Below are 7,290 nucleotides of genomic sequence, written 5' to 3' on the forward strand. Positions count from 1 at the left end.
GAAAAGTATAAATGACTCCTTTAACTTGATGACTGCCATCCTCATGTGAAGTCAATTAAAAAGATTCCTTCCATTTTTTCAGCCCATATGTATTTTATGTAAATAATAATTCCATGTAGAATCAAACTTATTTAATTCTGGATGGGCAAACTATTTTCAATAGCACTGCCAATGAATTAACATATCTGAATAGTCTGATCTATCTTAGTTAACTGCTCAAAATTCCGTGCATACCCTGACCAAACTGCATGCAAGGGTGAACTGATTGTTATCTTTAGCGGAGCATCCAGCATCTTCACAAATGCAATGGAGAAACAAAAACAACATAAGAGATAATTACTCCCTCCGTTCCTAAATAATTGTCTTTCTAGTGATTTCAACAAGTGACTACATACAAAGCAAAATAAATAAATCTACACTCTAAGACATGTCTACATACATCCGTATGTTGTAGTCCATTTGAGATGGCTAGAAAGACAATTATTCGGGAACGGAGGGAGTAATTAACAATCCGACAACTAACTAGCAATACTTTTGTTGAATAGCCGTTGCGCGTGAGTAAACATGGCACAAGAGATAGAAACACCTCGTTATTTGTGGTTTGTACCAATCAAATATTGAAGAAACTGTCGTGTCAGGAAAGACTTGCAAGCCGAGCGCAACTAATCAATTCGTTGAGAGAGCAAGGTAGTGGCAAATTATATATTTAAAGTTCAGGATATTTAATGAGTGATTACAAAAGATCCACATTTGCCACAACCAGAATCACCATCAGGATTCAAGAGGACGCGGCATCAGGAATTGACCAAGACTTAATCAAACCTTCGCAATTGCTCACCTACTTTGATCGTTGCCTCATCTTTTGGCACTTCCTCTTGAGCCTCGTCATTCTCTTGTTCTTCCACTGCACATTATTTCAAACGCAATGTACAATATAATTTGCATGTAAATAGTGCAAGGCAGGACACCAAATGCAATGTACTTTATTTGTTGGAAACAAGAGTATTGGGTGTTCGGATTTAATTCTCATTGTGTGTGGTCAGTTTTGTTAAATGAACAAACAAAAAGCAATAATAAAGAAAAATAATAAGGACATGTCCTGCAATCTAGTATTTGGCAAATGACAAGATTGTAACAATGTGATGAATCTTTGCAACAAAAGGGAGTACTTATATATGCATTTGACATTCAAGAACATGAGTTATTAAACCAAAAATGGAATAGTAAAGTTAAAAGACTAAGGGCTAGTTCTTTTGGAGCTTATGGCTGGCTGTGGAAATAAGTTGCCCCTCCTTACTTATAGCAGGCTTATAAAATGAAATTTTAGGTTGAGCTTCTAGGGGCAGCTTATTTCCACACCCAGCCATAGGCCAAAAAAAAAACTAGACCTAAGCATGTTCCCTGAGAAATGCTTCAATCGTCCACATGGTGTAATAGAATGGATTAAATCAGACTCATCGTCTGTGAAATAGCAGTAAATACAGAGAAGCTGAAAGTGACAATAAGTGGTAGAACGAATACATTGTTGCCATCAGTTCTTGGAGCCATGATGTTCATCAGTTGGTATTTTATTCAAACTGACCACCATTGTTAATCTCAACCAATTCATTCCCATGTCTAAGATCAAATTACCGCATGGTGCTTAAGCAATAAATCAAGTTCAGTTGTTCAACTGAGGCTCCAATTCACTGGCAGCTACCAATGCTGGAAGTGTCACTGGTTCAACTTTTGTTTCCCTTGTGAGGTAAAAAGAAAATTAATGAACCTGCAAATATCTGCAATGTTCCTGGTATTTGTTCATCTCGGAGCAAAGAAAAGGACCTGTCACACCGCAAAAAGATAAAATAACTGACACAACAAATGCAGGGCCAAAAGGCACATTTCAGAGTACCTCAAGGATAATAGGTGCATAAAATTCAGTCACAAACACATATAATCCTCACATTACATAAAACTCAGTACTGGAACATAGCCAGACTAGTATTAAACAACTAAATTTGACCAAACACAGGTAAAAGCAACTTCCACAGCCAAAACAACAGAACAAATCAAGAATCACTAGACAATGCCATCACCCCTCAGAGTTCCGCTGCCTGGATGCAAGATGATGCTTACGGCCTACTTGGATCGCTGCCTCATCTTTCGGCGCTTCCTCTTGAGCCTCCTCATCCTCTTCTTCTTCCACTGCAAATTACAGCAACAATGCCTAGCATCAGCATAAATTGCATGGGTGCTATAGAAGATGCTTAGGAACATAACAAGTTTTCCAGATGAAAAGGAACAGAAAGTACAACTTGTTTTGGAATCAGAAGATTGAGTGTTTCATTGGATATCATCACGTGATTTTCAGAAACACGGACCAATTGTTCTTCATCATTTCCCAGACTAAAGTCGATTTCAAAGGCAAATAGGAATCAATTATGCTAAGATATCCAAAGAACTAGCTAAGCAAAGTATAGATCTGCAGTCGGTTTGACATTCAGAATGAGTAGGAGGATTTTATCATCAAATAGATCGGACAACAATTGTCTTCCTCATCATGCCAACGACGCAATTATACCCAAAAAAACAGTGGAAAAATGAGCTAAACAATCAGAGTTCTCTCAGACAAATGCCTCGATTGTCCACATGGTGTAATAGAATGGATTACATCAGACTCGTAATCTGTTTTAATCATCACAGAGACTATGGACAAACTAAAACAGCCAAAAAAACACATAAATCTGGCTAACATAACTAGAGGCAGTAATTAGATCTAATAGAGGGAGCAAATCTGGTCGAAATAGCAGCGGTTCCCTCAGACAAATGCCTCATTTTTGTCCCCACGGTTGGATGGCATGGATTGGATCTGACATCTAATCAGTGTTGATCATCACAGAAAACCACTAATCACGCAAGCAACAGCGAGAACGAACACTCTATAAACACTAGCACATGTCCAGATCTAACGCGGTCGCGAAGCAGCTAACAGGAGAGAAAGGTAGACGAAGGGCAGTAAGAACCTTGGCCCTCATCGCGGCGGCGGTGTCGGCCTCGCTCTCCGGTTCGCGGCGGTGGTGGCGGCGGGAGTGTGTGGACGAACCCGATCTCCGTAGATTGTTGGCGGCGGGGCTCTCGCCTCGTACTTATACGGGCTGGGTGCTGAAGAGGGGAAAACCCTAGCGGGATCGGACGCGTGGACGGCTCGGATCAGCCAGTGAACGGCGTTCTGATCCGATTAGTTCCTCTGGTTTCTGGGCCTGTTGGGCCTCCAAACAACGCATAGGCCCACGCTAACATTTGACTGGACTTGATTTCCTGAATGGGGAAAAAAGAAACTTGACCAGTCTTTACTTTTATTCTCTTTTTTTTTACTTAAAAAAAAGAGTAGCGTTCCTTTTTCTGCCAGACGGAGTGATTCGTCCAACATTTTTTTATAACCATTCCTTGGGAACCGCCTTAATCATCTCATCTTTTTGGTTCAAAAATATCGTCTCATCTTTTATTGACTTATCAAATAAATTATATTTTCTTTCATAAGTCAAAATAAGTGATTACAAAATAAAATCATGAGCAAGATTTGTTAAGTATTTATTTACACAATCACGTAACATAAAGTTGTAAATTATGGGATAATGATGGCGCTGGTGCGCAACTGTTGGTGCAGCACATTCACCATTAATTATACTATTTTTAACACAGTATAAACGTAAGCGCTCGTATATATATGCGCATATATTCATCCATATGAACACACACACGCACACCCTATCCCTATGAGCATCTCTGAAAGACTGAGTCAGCATATTATCTAAATTTTACAAAGTCATCATAGGCGTTTATCCAGAATAAATGCAAGCACCAGGACTTGAATACTAATAGGCTGAGAATACTATTGTCCTTCTAACCATTCAACCACATATTGTTTCGCCAGGACTAATCATACTGATGTAGCCAAGTCTTGTTTAAAAACTAGGGACCAAACTTCGTCCCATATAGTTGAACAACCCGTTGCTGCGGTCTGATGTAGTTGCTACTCGTTTGCTTCTAAAGTAACTTGTAATCAACTACTTCTGATGAGAACAAATCGATAAAGTACCTTGTAACAAACTACTGAGATAATTTGTACCTTCTCTCCGTACCCATGTATTATCAAGTAGCCTCTTAATGTACTTTCCCTTTTTTCTTCTTTGAAGCAAGTTTATGAAAAAAATGATGTATTCCGATCTCCATGAAGCAACCAATTAGCTCGTCCTCTCTATAACCAAATCAATTCTTGTTGATACAGAAGATTCTCAATATCTAGCCTAACAAAAAGAAGATTCTCAATATTTGAAGATCTTTTTTATCCCTAATCTCCCCGTCAGATCACTTTGTCTCCATTTCTGAAGGTATTTACTTAGCTTCGATATCCTCTTATTTGGGCCTTTCAGAACCTCCAGATCCCTCTTGTGTAGATCTTTATGATCAGGCAAGGGTGGCCTAGCTTGCTCGCTCCCAAGCCAATTGGACTACCGCATTAACGGTTTCTTCACACAACCAACGGGCTTCAAACTTTTTTCGGGCCTTCGGTTGTTGAGACAAAACATATTTTTTTAAAATATGAAGGAGAATAGATCAATGGTCTGAATGGACATGGTGCTCATGAACCAACCCAACGCATATGGCAATTTATCCGCACACGCCTCATTACTTAGTGATGCCTTGGCTCTAGGTAAACTGATCACCAATAACCGTGGTCTATTGAAGTCCACACAACCTGTGAAATTATGCATCAACTGTTGAGGTCGAACATCACCACCCTCCTTCTCACTTTCCACCAATCTCTCATTAAAATCACAAAAACTAACCATGGACCAGCCGCATTACGTTGCACGAGTATGTCCAGGACAGGTGCTTCCTATCCCAAGTAGGTTGTCCGTAATATCCCGTCAAGCACCATGAAGCATTATTTTCACCATAACAATTCCACCAATAAAGTTTGGAGAAGAATAATTCAACACCACTTCATTAGACTGGTTATAAAAAAGGACAAGGCTCCCCGAGCGACCATCACTCTCAACAATATGACTAAATCAACCCTAGCTTAACTCTCAACTCAATTGCACTCGCTTTGTTCATATAAGAAAATCACATCTCCTCTCACACTCCCTTGGAGGTCCAAGGGCTCACTGTCGTGGATGAAAGCATCCCACGTCAGTTCCAATCTAAGATTTCCATTGTGCCCGGCTGTCCTTCTCGTCTGAGGCCACCAATCCATCATTAGCATTGCAGTCAATTTCCGTCCATCACTTCCCTTTAGTTTAATTTGCTTTGCATTTTTCCGAGGCCCACAAACCTTTTGTCTAGTATGTTTGAACCAAAAAGGAGTTAATATACATGGTTTGGTCCACACTACGAGAAAGTGGCCCAACCAAAATAAGCTACCTAATTTTGAAATTTCTCCAAGTGCTTTAGGGTGACTTTTGTGTCCTTACAACACCATCCTTCGTGCCGTCTTGTCCATGTATCTTGCTTCCATGATGTACATATCCTCTTCTCCAATCTCCACAACCTTCAGTTCTGTGGATTTAATTGTTGATTGATCCTTGTGGGATTACGGTTGTATGTGTAGCAGGGGCTGTAATGGTAGAAGAGGTGCCCCCATCACTTGATTTTGGGGCAGGTGCTGGTGCTTTTTTTAACACAGTACACATGCATGCGCTCATATATATGTGCATACATTCATCCCTATAATAAACACATACACGCATACTCACTAGTAGAAAACCGGGTTTCAGTCCAGCCACATAAGCCCATTAATCCCGGGTCAGTCACGAACCGGGACCCATGGGGGCATAGGTCTCGGTTCGTGAGGCCAGGAGGCCGGCCGAGCCTCGTGGGGCATTGGTCCCGGTTCGTCTCGCCCCTTTGGTACCGGTTCCAAACACGAACCAGGATCAAAGGGCCTCGTTCCTGGCCCACAACCTTTAGTCCCGGTTTGTGGCTGGAATCGGGATTAAAGGACCACCTTTTGTCCTGGTTCCAGCCACGAACCGAGACCAATAAGATGCCTATATATACCTCCTTGCCCGCGAGCAGAGCAATGGAGTGCTCTGGTTTTTTTGGCCGGTCGTGGGAGAGAGCTTTGTGGTGCTCTAGCTCACCTCCTATGCACACGAGGTGTTCGATAAAATGTTGAGCCGCACTTAAGCTTTCTCCTCTCGAAGTACTTGTCCAAAGTCCATTTTCCTCTAGATTTGTTTAGGTTTAGCGGTATGTCATGTCACGTCCCCATCCTCCCAGCCGTCGATTGCCCGCGCCGATCTCGTCGCCGGCACCATCATGGTGAGCCTCTTGATCTTATCTTCTTTCTCAAAGAAAAAAGTTCTTACTTGTATGATTTAGATAGATACTTGTGTAATTTTCTTACTTTTATTATTGTTTGTTATTATATAGTGCGATGGTTTTGGTATCCGTCTCCATCGGCCCTCGTCCTGTTTATGATTCGGATGTGGTATATATTATCTTTTATAACTATTTGGTCCATTTAGTGTTTATGACAATTATGCCGACCAACGTGACATAGATTTTTTTATCTAGGAGGTATGTGAACCGGAAATCCCAACCGACCCTATTGTCGAGAGGTTAAATTTAGTTGAAGAAGAAAACAATTACTTGAAGGAAAAAATGGAAAAAATTGAGGAGGAGAAGATGATATTGGAGTTGCATGTTGCAGATGTCGTCGATGATCACAAGATCAAGATGGATGCAATGCGCTTGAAGATTAGAAAGATTAGAAAATATGTCATTCATACTGAGGCTTAATATCATTATGCCGTTGGATCAATTGTTATCTTAGTTGCGATTATGATCGCATTTGTTGTTGCATTGAAATGTTTTACATAGTTTCAATGTATGTTTAATTAGATGCTGTGGAGAGCTATATGTTGTTCAATGAGAACTATTTATGTACTTTGGCTTTAATGTGATGATGAACTTCTATTAATTTGGTCACTTATTTATTCATGATGCATGCAGATGAACCGGCAATGGATGTACGGTAACAGACGCACCTCCGAGTACATTAAGGGCGTGAATAATTTTCTCGTAGTGGCTGAGGCAAACAAGCAGAATAGTTTTATGTGTTGTCCATGCCCTATATGTGGGAATATGAGGTCTTACTCTGACTCGAAAACCCTTCACACCCACCTGCTTTATAAGGGTTTCATGCCACACTATAATGTTTGGACCAAGCACGAGAAAGAGGGGTTATGATGGAAGACAACGAAGAAGAAGAGGATGATGACAACTATGTGCCCCCTGAATACG

The 7,290-nt window shown here is 40.7% G+C and overlaps 1 long non-coding RNA gene and 5 other non-coding genes across 7 annotated transcripts; all 6 read right to left on the minus strand.

Annotated features, from left to right (window-relative positions):
• Window positions 1-670: 670 nt before the first annotated feature.
• On the minus strand, window positions 671-3,170 carry LOC123113523 (uncharacterized). Of its 2 annotated transcripts, XR_006456067.1 has the most exons (3): window positions 3,003-3,158; window positions 1,766-2,184; window positions 671-904 (listed from the first exon to the last, which is right to left on the minus strand). It is a non-coding gene; the product is annotated as an uncharacterized lncRNA (long non-coding RNA). The 2 variants fall into 2 exon arrangements; XR_006456066.1 differs by lacking the exon at window positions 671-904 and having other exon boundaries at window positions 1,862-2,184; window positions 3,003-3,170.
• Window positions 1,398-1,487, minus strand: LOC123118351 (small nucleolar RNA SNOR75). Its single transcript, XR_006457894.1, has one exon. It is a non-coding gene; the product is annotated as a small nucleolar RNA SNOR75 (small nucleolar RNA).
• Window positions 2,302-2,382, minus strand: LOC123118054 (small nucleolar RNA SNORD18). Its single transcript, XR_006457680.1, has one exon. It is a non-coding gene; the product is annotated as a small nucleolar RNA SNORD18 (small nucleolar RNA).
• Window positions 2,480-2,546, minus strand: LOC123118087 (small nucleolar RNA Z105). Its single transcript, XR_006457709.1, has one exon. It is a non-coding gene; the product is annotated as a small nucleolar RNA Z105 (small nucleolar RNA).
• Window positions 2,599-2,685, minus strand: LOC123118335 (small nucleolar RNA SNOR75). Its single transcript, XR_006457880.1, has one exon. It is a non-coding gene; the product is annotated as a small nucleolar RNA SNOR75 (small nucleolar RNA).
• Window positions 2,793-2,881, minus strand: LOC123118347 (small nucleolar RNA SNOR75). Its single transcript, XR_006457891.1, has one exon. It is a non-coding gene; the product is annotated as a small nucleolar RNA SNOR75 (small nucleolar RNA).
• Window positions 3,171-7,290: the final 4,120 nt, after the last annotated feature.

The sequence above is a fragment of the Triticum aestivum genome, chromosome 5B (assembly GCF_018294505.1).
Source record: "Triticum aestivum cultivar Chinese Spring chromosome 5B, IWGSC CS RefSeq v2.1, whole genome shotgun sequence".
Classification (NCBI taxonomy): Eukaryota; Viridiplantae; Streptophyta; class Magnoliopsida; order Poales; family Poaceae; genus Triticum; species Triticum aestivum.